The sequence below is a fragment of the Prionailurus bengalensis genome, chromosome C1 (assembly GCF_016509475.1).
Source record: "Prionailurus bengalensis isolate Pbe53 chromosome C1, Fcat_Pben_1.1_paternal_pri, whole genome shotgun sequence".
NCBI classification, from domain to species: Eukaryota; Metazoa; Chordata; class Mammalia; order Carnivora; family Felidae; genus Prionailurus; species Prionailurus bengalensis.
The window spans coordinates 110905613-110920279 of NC_057345.1; positions in this window are offsets into that span (position 1 = coordinate 110905613).

Below are 14667 nucleotides of genomic sequence, written 5' to 3' on the forward strand. Positions count from 1 at the left end.
CAGAAACATCTCTGATAATGATATGGAGCCCTTTTTATTTTCAACATTCAATTCCCAGTCTGTGCAAAAGGCTGCCACTTGCAAAGAGAATACACAAAACAGGTAAGAGCAGTGAGGGGTCCGGCACAGGAAAGAACTTGAGCGTGAGCCCAGAAGCCCACCTCCCAGTCAAGGCCAGCTTTGTTTCAGGGTTGCCCTGAGCTGAGCACCAGGCTGACTGGAAACTTGGAAACCCCAGGGTGTTGTCACACCCAGAGGGGATCCACCAGCTGTAAGCCACAGCTCACTCTTCCTTCCCTGAGCAGGCCATCACTCACAGCTCACCTGCTAGTTCACCTACCCATTCATGCACCATTTGTTTAAAAAGCCATCATGGGTCTTTTGCCAGAGCTGTGCTGTATCCAAGGACCTGGGTCTAAAGTGAACCCTGATCTTGCTCAAGAGGCAAAGCAGAGAGTGGTGAGCTCTGTAGTGGGTGGGGCACCTAGTCTTGTTGGAGGAGATGGGTCAGAGGTCCTCAGGGGAGGTGACATATGCAGGGCTTTTAGTAGCCAAATGCAGTCGTTGGAGTAAAGAACACAGTGGATGCAAAGGCCAGAAAGTAGACGAGAGAAATCTGGCTCAGCCTAGTGGGTGGGGGTCAAGTCAGGGATGGGGCTTGGACTAAGAATTTTCCAAGTCCACACCTTGACTTGCTTCTTTCAGCTGTCCTGGGAGGCTAGACAATGGGGATTATATACTCTGTTTAGCAGATGATTATGTGGAGGCCCAGAGCCTGACTCAGCTAAGATCACAAGGAAAGCTGGGGACAGGAGACAAGGGTCCTTAGAAACTGCTCAATGTACTCCAGGCTCTGCAAGAGGCACATGGCGCACGTGGCCTTATTTGTTCTCCTGTCTTGGCCAAGGAGACACCCCCTCGAGATAGGGAGGGGATCGGACTCAGTGAGGTTGGCACTGCTCACCGGGCACACATGGTGAGGGCAGAGGCTAATTTAGTAGGCCGTTGAGTAGAGCTCAAGTGGGATCTGGGGAAGCTGTCCTACTGTGTGCCACCCCCAGCTGAGAAGGAAGGCCCAGAGCTCCTAGAGCCTGATCAGCTGAGGAGGACTAAGGTGACACTCTAGCAGTCTGGAGATGCCTGGAGCTTGGTGCTATCCAGACAGAGCCAAACTTGAAGCAAGAACAACAGCTGTCCACAGCCCATTGGAAGGGCCTTTTATACCTGCCTCTGGAGGCTAACATCCCTCTCACTGGGCCAGTCCCACTCCCTTTACCACTCGGCCCATCTTAGGCCCCCTAGGATTTGACGTGTCTCAAAGGCAGGGCTTCTCCCCATCAAAGGAATGTCTCATAAAAGCTCTCTGGGTTACACTCCATACTTCCTCTAGGGCCCAACAAGTACTATTGTGCCTAGGAGGTAAGCCCACACACCTGCAGACAACAGCAACAGCAGGGAAAGTAGGTCTTGTCTGGAGACCAGGTAAGAATATGCTCCAGGCTCCCCAGATTCTTTCAAAGATGACCAGTGGCCCAAGGACTGTGAGCCCTTTCCCAGCTGTGATCCTTCCCACATCTCAGGGATGCAAACTTTACATGGAACTGCCTGCAAATCTCTGCAAAGAGAGAAAACCAAACACCCAGTGTCAGCCTCAACACCATCCTTTCTGATGCAGCCAACCCATCTGTAGCCCTGCCAGCTCCAACTCAAAGCATACCCCATCTCTGGCAGTATCTGGAGGAGGAAGTAGTGTCAGAAAGGGTTGCTTCCCAGAAGGGAGAAATGACACACATTTGTATGCTCATGGGAATGATCCAATAGTGAGAAGGGAAATAATGATGTGGGAAAGAGGGGGAGGAATGGGTCCCCCTGTCCTAAAATCTCTGACACATATGTTAAAGATTCATTCTCCCTGGCAGACACATGAACCAGTGGCACCACACACTATTGTAGACATTCTTTGCCTGTAGACTTCTTGAAGGACCCTGAACAGCAGGTGCTTTGTGAGGTGAAGAAACCACAACTGGAAGATATAGTATCTTTGGGACCTGGCAGCATGACTCATCAAGCATAAGGCTTACCCTAGTTTGGGAGAGAATACATTTTTTCTCATTGAAATAGGTTTTGCTCAACAAAGAGAAAAAGTGGCAGCTACTCAACAAAGATATAAAGTAATAATAACAATGATGACTAATGTGAGCAGTATAACCTAAATGCACTTAAAGGATGAATAACAACAAAGTCCAATTATTCAGCATCTGCTGAGCTCCTACCATGTGTCAGGAACTGCTCTAGGCACCATGATCACAACAGAGAACCAGAGACAAAGTGCCTACTACCAGGAAGCCTACCAGAATGAGAGCTGACAAGACAATAGATAATAAGGCAAGCAGACGGGGTATGATCAGAGCTAAGGCACTTTTGGGGCCCTCATAGTATCTGGGGACAGGATGCAGGGCTGACCACTTTTAGACTTGTTAAGTTGACATGTTGAAATTTATGTGTTTAATCCATTTCAAGTTGATATTTGTGCATGCTATAAGATAGGAGTCTAAATTCATTCTTTTGCATGTGAATATCCAATTTTCCCAGGACCATTTACTGAAGAGATTGTCTTTCCTCCATTGACTGTTCTTAAATGTAAGACCAGAAACCATAAAATTCCTAGAATAAAACAGCAAAAACCTCCCTGAATGGGTCTTGGCAATGATCTTTTGAATGTGATACCATATCCAAATCCTAAGTGGGACTAAACCAAACTGCAAAGCTTCTGCACAGCGAAGGAAATCATCAACAAAATGAAAAGAGAACCTAGGGAATGGGAAAAAATATTTGTAAATCGTAGATCTGATAAGGGTTAATATCCAAAATGTATAAAATAACTCATACAACTCAATAGCAAGAAACACAAATAATCCAATGTCTAAAATGAGCAAACAATCCAGATAGACATTTTTCCAAAGAAGTTATACAAATGGCCAACAGGTACATGAAAAGAGGCTCAACATCACCCATCATCAATGACATGCAACTCAAAACCACAATGAGATATCACCTCACACCTGTCAGAATGTCTAGTATCAAAAAGTCAAGAGACAACAAGTGTTGGTGAGGATGTGGAGAAAAGGGAACCTCTGCACTATTGGTGAGAATATAAATTGGTACCGCCACTGTGGAAAACATTATGGAGAATCCCCCAAAAAATAAAAATAGAACTATCATATGATCCCACAATTCCACTTCTAGGAACATATCTGAAGGAAACAAAAACACTATGTCAGAGAGAAATCAGCGCCCCTATGTTCGTAGAAGCATTATTTACAATAGCCAAGACATGGAAACAGCATTAAGTGTCCAAGGACAAGTGAATGGATAAAGAATTTGTAGTATAGATAAATGCAATGGAATATTATTCGTCCTCAAAGAGAAGGAAATCCTGCCATTTGCAACAACATGGATAGACCTCCAGGGCATTATACCAAGTGGGAATAAATCAGACAGAGAAAGACAAACACTATATGATCTCACTTACATGAGGAATCTAAAAACAATAAACAAAAAGCTCATAGAAAAGGAGATCAGACTTGTTACCAGAGGTGAGGTGACAGGGTTTAGGGGTTAACTGGGTTAAAGTTGTCAAAAAGTACAAACTTCCAGTTATAAGATACATAAGCACTAGGGATGCAACGTACAATGATTACAGCTAACATTAATGTATGATATATTTGAAAGTAATTTAAAAGAGTAGATCTTAAGAGTTGTCATCACAAGGGAAAAAACATCTTTTCTTCTTTTTTTTGTATCTATATGAGATGATGAATGTTAACTAAACTTAATGTGGTGATTATTTCACAATATATGTAAGTCAAATAATTATGCTGTATACTTTAAATTTATACAGTGCTAGTTGTAATTTTATTTCAATAAAACGGGGGGAGAGTTTATGTGTTAAAAAGCATTTAAAGATCCATGTCTATAGAAAACAATGTATGAGACAGTTGGCATTAAAATAAGTGGGGATAGATTTTTCTACAAATGATGGAAAGACAGTATTATCCATAGGAGAAAATATAAAAGCAGATCTTTACTTTGTAGCATATACATATGTTATACATACACAAATCAATGCCAAGTCAATTAAAATCTAAACATGAAAAGTAAAACTTGTAAAACTTTTAGAATATATTAAGAAATACCTTTCATGATCCCATTATAAAGAGATTTGTCAAAGGACACAAAAAGAACATACCAAAAAGGAAAAGATCATAAAGTAGACTGTAATAAGATTTTTAAATTCTATGATCAAAAGACATCAGAAACAAAATGAAAAGACAGCCACTACTGGGAGCAGATATTTGCAACTTAACAAAAGACCAGTAGCCACTGTATATAAAGAATTTCTATAGGGGCACCTGGCTGGCTTAGTTGGTGGAACAAGCAATTCTTGACCACAGGGTCATGAGTTCAAGTCCTGCATTGGGGGATAGAGATTACATTTAAAAAAATTAAATCTTTAAAAAAAATAGGGGCACCTGGGTGGCTCATTCAGTTAAGCATCTGACTTTGGCTCAGATCGTGATCTCACAGTCTGTGGGTTCAAGCCCCCACATTGGGCTCTGTGCTGACAGCTCAGAGCCTAGAGCCTGCTTCAGATTCTGTGTCTTCCTCTCTCTCTCTGTTCCTCCCCTGCTTGTGCTCTCTCTCTCTCTCTCTCAAAAATAAATAAACATTAAATTTTTTAAATAAAAAATAAAATATAAAGACAAAACAAAACAGAAACAAATTTCTACAGATCAAAAGCAAAAGGCAGACAACCCAATAGGAAAAAAATTAATAAAGAATATGAACAAGCAATTTGGAAAAATAAGAAACTAAAAGAATAACAAATGTGGAAGAGAGGTTCAGGATTTCTTAAGGAAAGGCAGGTGTCCCTGAGAGGCTGTCCAGCTCCACAGCCCACACTAAATTCTATAGCTCCAGTCAGAAATACCATCCAAAGACTTTGCAATCATTGATTTTCCTTTAAAGAGGGCCACTTCAAACGCTTGCTTCCTGTACTTGGGGTCAGGTGGGTGATATCAAGCAGTGATTCTCTGAGTTTTTGCCATAGGTCACCTCAAGAGCTGGGCACAGAGAAGCCAGCGACGGGCAATCCAGTCCTGTCTTCTAGAGCCTCACAGTCTAAAGGGAGAAAGGGTGGCATGAACAATCGCACCATTATAGAGCAGGCTAAGCGGATGTTTGCACAGAGGGCTGTGCAGCACCATGCTGGAACCTGCTGGTCCCACCCGGGGCATCCAGGGAAAAAGCATTTGGGATTCGGAAAGCTCTGGCCTTCATATCCCAAAGCAAACATGACCTCTGCTGCACAAGCCCCTTTCTACTGTCCACTTCCAAAACTGCTGAAAGAGAGAAAACCATCTGGAATAACAGACACACCTGGAAAATCTGAGCTCCTCCCACCTCTGGGATCTTGGGCTGCCACCTACTTGGCATTCCCACTTAGATACCTCAAACTCAGCCATCCAGAACTGAGCTCATGATCCCTTCCCCAACTTGATGGCCTGCACCTTGAGAACCCTCCTCCATCCTCCCAACCCCTCAGGTGAAGAACTCTGGGGTCCTCAGTGCCTCATCCGCTCTGTTGCATCCCACCACCAACTAATCAGGAAATCTTGGTGGCTCACTCTTCAAAAAGCATCTAGAATCTGACCACTTCCCTCTACTACTATTGCCCCAGTGTGAGCCACCACAACCCCTTGCCAGGATTATTTCAGTAGCCTCCCAAGGGCTCCACCAGCTCCAACCTTGCCCCCACCCACAAACTCACAATGACCTTCTTAAAATAAAGGTTTAGTCATGTTATTTTTCTGTTCCTTTCGACCCGTGTCTCCTGCTTCAGAGTAAAAACCCAAGCCTTCACAGTAACCTGCAAGGCCCTCCCTGATGTGGCCCCTCTAACTTCAGCTCCTGTTTCCCCTACACTCACCCTGCTCCATCCACACTGGCCATCTGGCTGTCCCCTGAGCACTCCGGCATGTCCCATCATAGGGCTTTGGCATGGCTGTTCCCTCTGCCCGGAACATACTTCACCCAGATATCCACATGGCTAACACCCTCACCTCCTGCAAATCTTTGCTCAACATCACCGTGTCATTGAGATTTGCTCTGACTATTTTAGATAAATTGTATCCCACCTCTTGCCCTCACCCACTCCAGGCCTCCTAATTCCACTGATGCAGCTCTAATCTGTTCAAGCACTGCCTCCTTCTAACATACTATGTAATATCCATGGTTTATTGTGTGTCTCTGCTGGAATGCAGGTCTGCAAGGGTGGGGATTTTTGCTTATTTTGCCCGGGGCCTGGGACAGTAGCTGGCACATAGTGGGCACCAGGGCACACTCAGCTTCTCCTTTCCTTAAAGCATGATATCCTAATCCTGCTTCAGAAGTGCTTATTACTTCCAGGATCAAAGGAAAACACTTTTAAAAATCTAACACCATGCAAGAAACAGGTAGGAAGAATCCCAGTTTCTCTTTTTAAACAGCTTTTTAGGAAAAGCTAAAGAGAGCCCTGACTGAGCCCACAGGGACTTGTGCGTGACATAAGTGGGATCTTGGGCAGCCACAGGACAACAGTGACAGGCCTCCAGTCCCTGTGGCCAGTGCACACTTCACCTACAGGCACTGACTGCATTTTGTTGAACTCTTACTTGTTCAGGCTGTTATAACAAAATACCACAGACTGGGCAGCTTAAAAATTTATTTACCACAGTTCTGAAGCTGGGAAGTCCAAGATCAAGGTGCCAGCTGATTCAGCGTCTGGTGAGGGCTCTCTTCCTGGCTTGTAGATTGCTGCCTTCCTGCTGTGTCTTCACATGGCTGACAGAGAGCAAGCTCTGGTCTCCATTTCTCTTCTTGAAAGGACATCAATCCATTAGGGGATCCATCAAGGGATGCCTCATGACCTCATCCAAACCTAATTTCCACCTAAAGGCCCTACCTCCAAATACCAGAGAATTGGGGATTAAGGCTTCATCATTTAAACTTTAGGGGACACACACATTCAGTTCCTAACACTTGCTCCGTGGGTTTCTGCGCAGAGGTACGAAGTTCCCTTACTGGACAAAGGACCATGGACCCCATGACCTGGCTATTTCCTCTGCTGAGCTCAGAGCCTAGTGATGCAGCATCTTCTCTAACACTAGAGATCAGACAAGAAATGGTGTGGGGGATGTTTACAGTCACTCTGCAGAGTAATTGAATCCCTGCCACAACTCTCCTGGCAATACGATGCAATTACACGTTCCACACATGGATTGCAGCAGGGCCAGGCACTGCATAGAATCGGGGCGTCCTCTCTCCCACATCAGCGTGCAATTAATTTATTGTCTTCCGCACCAGGAGCCAGAGCAACTGCTCCCCGTAACTGTGCTAATCAGAAGTCATATCTCCAATCCACTTCCCTCTCCTATTTGTCATGACCACATTCAGGGTGGGCTGAGGTTTCTAGCTAGAATATTGGGTTCTTGCACAAATGGGCTGAAATGTAACCCAGCGCTGCCAAGAGCTCCCCAAGGGTGAATGAATTTTGCATTTTCTCAGAGACAGATTTCCAAGAATCATAAAGTGGGCTTGTGCTGGCCTTAGGGGAGGTGCTAAGGCCCTGTCTGGGTTGGGCCTCAAGATTTCACCACCATTCCAAACTGAGCTGGGTCATCCAGAGATCATGGAGGCAACTGCCCCCTTCCCCCACCACAGACAGAGAAAGAAACTACTTTCTGGAGCAAAACATGGCCCATCTCCCCAGCACATCTGAGCCTAACAATGGCTTTGCAGTTGGCCTGAATGGAAGCAGCCTCTGTTCAGGGACCCCACAGTGAGCAAGCACTGTGCCCAGAGGGCACTACAAGGGATCTCCCCAGATTTCACAATGATCCTATCACCCATCTGTCACAGAAGGACACGGGTGCCCAGAGAGGTGAAGCAACAGTCTCGGTCACTCAGCTGATCAGCATCTGAGATGAGATGCAACCCCAGCTTTCTCTAACTACATAGCCCGCTGTCAGAGAGAGGGGACCACCCAAATTGCTCTGGCCAAATCCCTCCTGAGTACTCTGGTCTTCAGGGTGACTGGGGAGGAAGGTCTCCAGCAGGGAGCACCCAAGCAAATAGCCTCCTGGACAGCCGGCAGGGCCAGGTCCGGCCAGAATGTCAGCAGATGTGACTGACACAGAAGCAGAGAAGTTTCTGGGCTTTCTGACCCTGGAAATGGAGGAGGATGCTTTACAGACGGGGGTGAGGGCATGAGGGCATGAGGTCCCCTCTAATTGCACAGTAGAGAGTGAGGGGTCTCCAAAAGCCAGCTTCTAGAGAAACCTGAGCCCAGAGCTGGGGCCAGTCCCTCACAGCCTTTTGGAGCTAGAAAACCCAAAGTGTCGGGGCTAGAAGAGGGAGGGGGATCACTGGGGACTGCATTCTCTTCTGGGTCCAGCTGATGAGGTAACCTGTCATCATCAGCCCTCAGGGCTCCCTGTCTGGGGTGGAGAGTAACACAGCTAAAAACTGCAGCAAAGGAGATGGGGACAGGTGTGGTCTGTCCAGGGCAGAGTGAGGGGCAATGCCCAGTGGCATTTTCAAAGGGGGCCATACCAGGGACTAAGCATAGGCTCCCCATCTGACCTTCTCTTCCAGATGGGTGGTCCCAGAAGCTGGGGTACTGCACTGGCCAAAAAGGGGATGGCTTCCTCACTACCCCAGCTGTGCTAGGACATGTGGGCAGAGCTCTGAGGGCTCCACATGAAGGAGTGCCTGTGCAGGTGACAGGTAAAGATGCTGCCCCCAGCACATGCCCCGTCTGTGACCACTCAAAGGACAGACCCCCAGCTGGCAGCAAGACGGGACCCCAGAGCCCCCCAAATGCCTCTTCCCATTGTATGCATGAAGGGAGCTGCCTGAGGCCCCGCCAGGCCCCAAGACTGCGTCATGCCCAACTAACAACCGCAGAGGTCAGCCTGAACCCCTCTCATGGCCTAGAGTGCCCCCCACCCTGGGTCCTGAGACAGGATCTCTGCAGGGTTCTTCAATTGCTCCCATGGCCAGTGCAAGTGACACCAGGTGGGCACATGAGGGTGGGTCCCAGGGTCACAGTCCTTGACAGAGGAGCCCTGTTAGTAATGCCTTTTGGGTCTGGTGTGGTGCTGGCTTGGCTGGCATCACCGTCGCTGCTGATTAGGGCCATGATGTACTCGGCCCTAAGGCTAAAAATAAGCATAACAGTTCTTGCACGAACTAGTTAAGAAGCCACCGCTGCATATGCCAAAATTACCTTATCTTTCCACAACAGACATTTTTACAGGAAAACTTGAAATGTTTTTCATCCATCAAAATGCCAGGGTGCTACACAGGGAGCCCTGTTGCCATGGGCCTGGCATCAGCCTCACTTTCTTGGGGTTTAGTCCTGAGCCTCATTTCCAGTATGCAAGGGAAATTCCAAGTGTCTCTGGCCCCATTCACAGGCCAGGTCACTTCAGGTCACAGTGTTGCAGGCTGTGGGGGCTAAGAGCTTCATGTAGGGACCCCAAGGGTGGTATGGTGTCGGGACCATAGGTTACGAGGTGACCCCCTCTTTTGCTTGCATTCTGGCTCTGCTAGCTGTGACCCTGGGCAAATCACTCCACCTCACCATGCTTCAGGAACCTCATTTGTTATATGAGCACAATCTAAGTGAAATAATGCATGTAAATCATGCAAAGATAAATAATACGTGTGGATAATGTCCAGAAAGCCCATGGCACTCAGTTAAAGAGAGTAATCTCTGGTGTCTTTGTCTACTTGGCTGTCACAGCAAAGACCACAGATGGGGTGGCTTAACCAGACTATTTCCTCACAGTTTTGGAGGCTGGAAGTCCAAGATCAAGGTGCCGTCAGGGTTCTTGTCCAGTGAGACCCTCTTCCTGGCTTGCAGATGGCTGCTTCTTGCAGTGTCCTCACATGGCCTTTTCTCTGTGTGTGCACACGCACACACACACACACACACACACACACACACACACAGAAGGGGAGAGACTAGTGTCTTCTTACAAGGATGCCAGTCCTATGAGATCAAGGCCCTACCACTGTTCCCTATCCCAAAATACAGCCATATTGAGGTTTAGGGCTTCAACACAGACATGGGAGCCACAATTCAGTCCACAACAACAGGAATCCAAAGACAGTCGCTCACCAAAGTAGCCAATGTGGGGCTCCCCACTGGGCTTCCAGCACCAAGCCACTGTGAGGACTGGACAGGAGAGAGTGGCAGTTTTGGGTTTAGGATCTACTGAACCCAATCATGAGCACAGTGTCTATCCTCCACTTGCAAGTGGGGCAGGGATTCAACACATCCATTACGTGGGAATCCATATCCACACGTGGCTAGGAGATCCTTGCACCCCTAGACAAACACACGGGCAGCAGCCACACAGCCCTTGCAGCCTCCAGCCCACGCCCTTGCTCTAGGCCAATGCTGCTAGACCCCTGAGAGGACACCTGCCCCCCAGCCCTGCACAGTCCCAGGATGACACTACAGCAGCAAGAGGTCTGGGCAGGGGGACCACCCCTGTATTTCACATACCTGTTTGCAGACCAGCGACACTGTGCAGAGAACAGAGAGGAAATGTCTCAAAGTAGCTCTTCTAGAAGTCCCCAGTCAAACCACTCCTGCCCACCAATGGAGGTTGTCACTGATGGACACCATCGTGTTCCTAGAGCCACACATGCCTCTCAGCAGTGGAATCTATGTCTAGGCGGCTTCCACATTGCGTGACCGGGGAGAAAACCGAAGCTCCACAGGCTGTCACTTTTCCACACCGACACGGGCACAGCCAGAATAAACTCTGGCATGTGAGACACAGGGACCCGGCTCCTTCTACCAGGCAGCTCCCAACATGTGCTCAGAGTGTGGAGCGTGGCAGGGCAGAAGAGGCGGCCCCACACAACACACACCACAGCTGAGCAGGCCTGGGGCTCCGCAGGACACAGCTGAGCGAGAGTGGGAGCACACAGGGACCCTCTGAGGCCTGAGCCCAGAGACTCAGCTGGGCACATTCAGGAAGGCTCACTGGGGGTGCTCCACAGAGCACTGGAGTGAACTCTAGAGTAAAGGAGGAAAAGCCCAGATATGGAGCACCGGCTGACTTCTATGGTGTAAATATCCTCCCACAGTCCATTTCCAGCTACCAACGCTTTGATGCCCAGCTCACAGCACTAAAAATGCGATCATTGGATCGACTGAGTCATTCCAAGACAACTCCAGTGTAGCCCCAGCCCCCTGTGACACAGCCAGACAAACACACAGCATGTCCCACAAAGGGGGCAGGGCTTGCACACAATGGGGCACCAAGGCCACTTGTGGGAGATAAAGGAGTACCAGGGACCTCAAAGGGAAGAGGGGCCCACACAGGAAGACTTTGCTGGATCTCTCCTTTGTGCTGAGAAGGGAAGAGACCTCTGTGGGGAAGAGACAGCAGTCCTGTGGACAGAGAGGGCGTGAACAAGGTGACACGTGTCTGACTGTGCCCCTGGTGAAAGGCCCAGCCCCTGAACCATGATGAGGGCACCCCTGAGGAGGCTCAACCCTCCCACCTACCCACCCCCTACCCCCAGCATGCAGCCAGGAGGGCCAGCCGCCCTCAGCTCCTTCTCCTCCTGGGGTCCTGGTCTCTGGCCAGGCTGTCGAGGAGGCAGGTCACAGGAAGGCCTGCAGCCAACCTCCTTCACTCACTCAGACCCAGTTCAGACATAGGAAAAGCAGGAAGAATAGCATGACAGCATCGGTGTGCACCACCCCACTCAGAACTCAAAAGGCCACAAGGTGCACCAGAGGGAACAGCTCTCTCCATCCACTCTCCTGCACCGGGATTTATCATCTCGCTGCGGGCCTGGGCAGTCCTATCCTTAAGCAACATTGAGCACTGTTTTTGCATATTCTAAACCTGATCTAAAAGGCCTCAGACCATATGCGACATTCCGACTTGCTTTGCAGTTTGTTTTCATAAAGCTTTTCTAAGGAGACAGGTGGCCAGCGGTGAGAAGGCCTCTGGCCTTGGAACCCAAGCCTGCACTCGGCAGTGTGACCTACACCAAGTCACACAGCCTGGCAGCCTCAGTTTCTTCATCTGCAGAGCAGAGATCCTCCCCCTGGGGGAGAGGCAGTGGGCTATGCGTGGTCCAGATGCAGGCCTTCCCCCACCTGCTCTGCTCCAGTGCCCACTGTAGCCTCCCAGCCTCCCCGCACCCCTTTTCCAGCCCAGAGCCAGCTCAAAGGACAGCCCACCCTCTTGGCCTTGCCACGCAGCAGACCACGGCCAGGGTCTGCAGGGTCTCACTCACTCTGCCCCCATCACTGCTTCCGTAGAAGAGTAAGGCCTGCTCTAACTGGGGTCTTTGTCTTGCACTGACCTGGGATTTCTCCAGCACTTTGGTGCTGAGGGGGCTCAAACCTCCCTCCCAAGGATGGACGCCTGTTCTCCTGGACCTGGGCCAGCTTCCGACCTGTCTGCCCCCGGCTCCAGCCTGCTTCTCAGGCTCCCTTCCTGCTCTCTCAGCACTCCTCCCAGCCCTGCCGGTGACAGATGCCCAGAGCTCCGGGTCTGGATTTGTCTCCTCCTGTCTACACTCACCCCCCTGGGGATTCTTCCCTCATCAGGGCTTTAAATACCACTGGCACAGTGAGGACTCCCAGCCTCATACCATGCTGCAGACCTCTCCCCTAAACGCAAGGGCTCAGACTCACACCCGCATACAACACATGGTGACTCGGAGGCCTAGTGGCCATCCCAAGCTAACCCTAGGTGGCCTGTCCCTGAAACCTGTGCCATCCCAGCATTCCCATTCAATTAGTGGCATTTCCATCCTTGCATCCGTTCAGGCCAGAAACCTTGGGTTTAATCTCATCTACTTCCTTTTGCTCATCCCCCCCCCCACCCCCAGAGCATATCCTCTCAACTCAGCCCTCAATTTCTATCTAGAATGTAGCTGACTCTCACAGTCTCTGTCCCTCCACCCTAGTCCCAGTCACCGTGACCTCTGCTGCAGGATTGCAGGGGCCTCCCCACTTTTCCTCCCTCACCCTCGCCCACCCCAAGGATATTCTTGACCTAGAATTAGAATGAACCTGTTAAAATCTACACCAAGTCCTATCACCCTCTGCCCAAAACCTACTTCACACAGGGTGGCAGCCAATGACAGGACCCCGGGATCCAGTCCCCCCTCTGTCATGCCACAGCAGCTCCAGCCGTGTCCTCCGCCTACAGGCAGTGCCCGCTGTCCCTGGTCACCCCCTCATGCCTTGGGGTCTTGGCTCAAATTCCCACTTGTCAGTGAGTCTTCCTCCTATCTCTGACCTCCACAGTCTTCCCAGTCTCCTGACTCCCCGTTGCCCTACTCACCCTCTGGCACTTGCTTACAGTCTGTCTCCCTCACTGGAACATAAGCCCCTGAGGGCAGCGATCTGTACACAGAACAGAATCTGGCCCAGGGGAGGTGCTGCAGGAACAGGTCCAGGACCCCTCCTCCAGTGCCGCCCGCCCCTGCCCCCGCAGCAGACATGACACCAGCATGAGCAGCTGTAGCCCTTCTCCTGCCAGGTTCCCCTCTCCCTTCTCTAGCTTGCTCCCTCCTGGATCACCCCCACACCTCAACTGCCCCCATCTCCAGTTCTCCCCCTGCACAGCCTCAGAATGTGTGACCTTCAGTTCTCCACAGGCAAGGCCCAAGGCAGGGAAGAAGGAAGGGAAGGAGGGAGGCCTGAGGATCTCTGGTGGTACTTTGGGCTGAGAGTGGGAGGCAGTCCTGAGACAGGCTTGTTCCCCAGGACCCGAGGGTGCCCCTCACAAGAGCCACCAGGCCCTCAGGAGCTGCAGCCTTGACGTCATATCTAGCACACGGTGCTGAAGCCCTTCCTCACTCAGACACGGTGCCACTTGAGCCAGGGTGTCCCGAGAGGTGGGTCACGTGGGGGCAGTGTTTCCCCTGTTTTAGATGGAACCAGCCTTCTCCAAGATGGTGGGCAGCACACTCCTGCTCCCCCTTCAAGCCACCTCACTAGTTTGTCCCCCTGCCCAGAGTAGAGGCTCCCAGCCAGCTGCTGTAGCTTCTCAGCCTCCCCAGGATAAGGGAAGGTCCAGCCCAAGCTAGTAATCCCATAACTCCAGTTGAATCCAGTTTGATATTGAACCCCGAGCTCTCATCCAGGTAAAGCTTCTCCCTGGACACCTGCCATTGAGGTGAGAGCCTGGCCTGCTCCTCACCCCTTCTCACTCCACCCTGCCCCTGCTGGTGGCTGCAGTTTTAGGGCAGCTCCAGAGTAACAGAGGAAGACAGAGTGGGGAATACAGTGATAGGGAAAGTCTGCTTAATGGGCCCAAATGGGCAAGGTGACACTCTTGTAGGCAGTCTGCAGGCTCCGCAGTAGCCCCTGGCTGAGATCCCTGACATGGATCTTCTAGACTTGCTGCTCTCAACTCCTGCTCTCACCTTGGCTTTTGGGGCCCATCCCTCTGCTGGGATCTCCTAGGATCCCACTGTGACAATTCTCACAGTGTTGGATACACACCCTTCATCCCACTGTTGGTGTAAGGGAGCACATTTCTACCTGGCCCCACCCCTTTGCTGGCCAGGGCCCTC